We start from the raw sequence: 3,270 nt of genomic DNA, 5'->3' as shown, positions 1-3,270 counted from the left end.
GATAGCTTTGAAGATATGTTCTGATGGTGGTGAGAGTGAAGCAGGACTGTCTCCGTGGCGCAATTGGCTAGCGTGATCGGCTGTTAACCGAAAGGTTGGAGTTTCGAGCCCTTCCGGGAGTGGTGTGTTGCTTTTTTCTTTGAGGTAATAGCTTTGAAGATATGTTCTGATGGTGGTGAGAGTGGAGCAGGACTGTCTTCGTGGCGCAATCGGCTAGCGCGATCGGCTGTTAAACGAAAGGTTGGAGGTTCGAGCCCACCCGGTGATGCTGGGGCGCTTTTTTTGTGCTGATAGCTTTGAAGATAAGTTCTGATGGTGGTGAGAGTGGAGCAGGACTGTCTCCGTGGCGCAATTGGCTAGCGTGATCGGCTGTTAACCGGAAAGTTGGAGGTTCGAGTCCACCCGTTGGTGGTGCGGCGCTTTTTTTTCTTTGAGATGATAGCTTTGAAGATATGTTCTAATGGTGGTAAGAGTGGAGCAGGACTGTCTCCGTGGCGCCATTGGCTTGCGCGATCGGCAGTTAACCGAAAGGTTGGAGTTTCGAGCCCACCCGGTGGTGGTGCGGCGCTTTTTTTTCTTTGGGCTGATAGCTTTGAAGATATGTTATGATGGTGGTGAGAGTGAAGCAGGACTGTCTCCGTGGCGCAATTGGCTAGCGTGATCGGCTGTTAACCGGAAAGTTGGAGGTTCGAGTCCACCCGTTGGTGGTGCGGCGCTTTTTTTTTCTTTGGGCTGATAGCTTTGACGATATGTTCTAATGGTGGTAAGAGTGGAGCAGCACTGTCTCCGTGGCGCCATTGGCTAGCGCGATCGGCTGTTAACCGAAAGGTTGGAGTTTCGAGCCCTCCCTGGAGTGGTGTGTTGCTTTTTTCTTTGCGCTGATAGCTTTGAAGATATGTTCTGATGGTGGTGAGAGTGGAGCACGACTGTCTCCTTGGCGCAGTTGGCTAGCGCGATCGGCTGTTAACCGAAAGGTTGGAAGTTCGAGCCCACCCGGTGATGCTGGGGCGCTTTTTTTCTTTGTGCTGATAGCTTTGAAGATATGTTCTGATGGTGGTGAGAGTGAAGCAGGGCTGTCTCCGTGGCGCAATTGGCTAGCGCGATCGGCTGTTAACCGAAAGGTTGGAGTTTCGAGCCCTCCTGGAGTGGTGTGTTGCTTTTTTCTTTGCGCTGATAGCTTTGAAGATATGTTCTGATGGTGGTGAGAGTGGAGCACGACTGTCTCCTTGGCGCAATTGGCTAGCGTGATCGGCTGTTAACCGGAAAGTTGGAGGTTCGAGTCCACCCGTTGGTGGTGCGGCGCTTTTTTTTTCTTTGGGCTGATAGCTTTGACGATATGTTCTAATGGTGGTAAGAGTGGAGCAGGACTGTCTCCGTGGCGCCATTGGCTAGCGCGATTGGCAGTTAACCGAAAGCTTGGAGTTTCGAGCCCACCCGGTGGTGGTGCGGCACTTTTTTTTCTTTGGGCTGATAGCTTTGAAGATATGTTATGATGGTGGTGAGAGTGAAGCAGGACTGTCTCCGTGGCGCAATTGGCTAGCGCGATCGGCTGTTAACCGAAAGGTTGGAGTTTCGAGCCCTCCTGGAGTGGTGTGTTGCTTTTTTCTTTGCGCTGATAGCTTTGAAGATATGTTCTGATGGTGGTGAGAGTGGAGCACGACTGTCTCCTTGGCGCAATTGGCTAGCGTGATCGGCTTTTAACCGAAAAGTTGGAGGTTCGAGCCCACCCGGTGGTGGTGCGGCGCTTTTTTTTCTTTGGGCTGATAGCTTTGAAGATATGTTCTGATGGTGGTGCGAGTGGTGCAGGACTTTCTCCATGGCGCAATTGGCTAGCGCGATGGGCTGTTAATCAAAAGGTCGGAGGTTCGAGCCCACCCGGTGGCGGTATGGCGCTTTTTTTTCTTTGGGCTGATAGCTCTGAAGATATGTTCTGATGGTGGTGAGAGTGGAGCAGTACTGTCTCCGTGGCGCAATTGGCTAGCGCGATCGGCTGTTGACCGAAAGGTTGGAGTTTCGAGCCCTCCCGGGAGTGGTTTGTTGCTTTTTTCTTTGCGCTGATAGCTTTGAAGATATGTTCTGATGGTGGTGAGAAAGGAGCAAGACTGTCTCCGTGGCGCAATGGGCTAGCGCGATCGGCTGTTAACCGAAAAGTTGGAGGTTCGAGCCTAAGCGGTGGTTGCGCGGCGCTTTTTTTCTGTGGGCTGATAGCTTTGAAGATATGTTCTGATGGTGGTGAGAGTGGAGCAGGACTGTCTCCGTGGCGCAATTGGATAGCGTGATCGGCTGTTGACCGAAAGGTTGGAGTTTCGAGCCCTCCCGGGAGTGGTGTGTTGCTTTTTTCTTTGCGCTGATACCTTTGAAGATATGTTCTGATGGTGGTGAGAGTGGAGCAAGACTGTCTCCGTGGCGCAATGGGCTAGCGCGATCGGCTGTTAACCGAAAGGTTGGAGGTTCGAGCCCACCTGGTGGTGGTGCAGCGCTTTTTTTTTCTTGGGCTGATAGCTTTGAAGATATGTTCTGATGATGGTGAGAGTGGAGCAGGACTGTCTCCGTGGCGCAATTGGCTAGCGTGATCGGCTGTTAACCGGAAAGTTGGAGGTTCGAGCCCACCCGGTGGTGGTGCGGCGCTTTTTTTTCTTTGGGCTGATAACTTTGAAGATATGTTCTGATGGGGGTGAGAGTGAAGCAGGACTGTCTCTGTGGCGAAATTGGCTAGCGTGATCGGCTGTTAACCGGAAAGTTGGAGGTTCGAGCCCACCCGTTGGTGGTGCGGCGTTTTTTTTTCTTTGGGCTGATAGCTTTGAAGATATGTTCTAATGGTGGTAAGAGTGGAGCAGGACTGTCTCCGTGGCGCCATTGGCTAGCGCGATCGGCTGTTAACCGAAAGGTTGGAGTTTCGAGCCCTCCCTGGAGTGGTGTGTTGCTTTTTTCTTTGCGCTGATAGCTTTGAAGATATGTTCTGATGGTGGTGAGAGTGTAGCACGACTGTCTCCTTGGCGCAGTTGGCTAGCGCGATCGGCTGTTAACCGAAAGGTTGGAAGTTCGAGCCCACCCGGTGATGCTGGGGCGCTTTTTTTCTTTGTGCTGATAGCTTTGAAGATATGTTCTGATGGTGGTGAGAGTGAAGCAGGGCTGTCTCCGTGGCGCAATTGGCTAGCGTGATCGGCTGTTAACCGAAAGGTTGGAGTTTCGAGCCCTTCCGGGAGTGGTGTGTTGCTTTTTTCTTTGCGGTAATAGCTTTGAAGATATGTTCTGATGGGGGTGAGAGTG

Source organism: Rhipicephalus microplus, unplaced genomic scaffold, assembly GCF_043290135.1.
Source record: "Rhipicephalus microplus isolate Deutch F79 unplaced genomic scaffold, USDA_Rmic scaffold_16, whole genome shotgun sequence".
NCBI classification, from domain to species: Eukaryota; Metazoa; Arthropoda; class Arachnida; order Ixodida; family Ixodidae; genus Rhipicephalus; species Rhipicephalus microplus.
The sequence above is the reverse complement of the archived record's forward strand: the minus strand, read 5'-3'. Positions refer to the sequence as shown.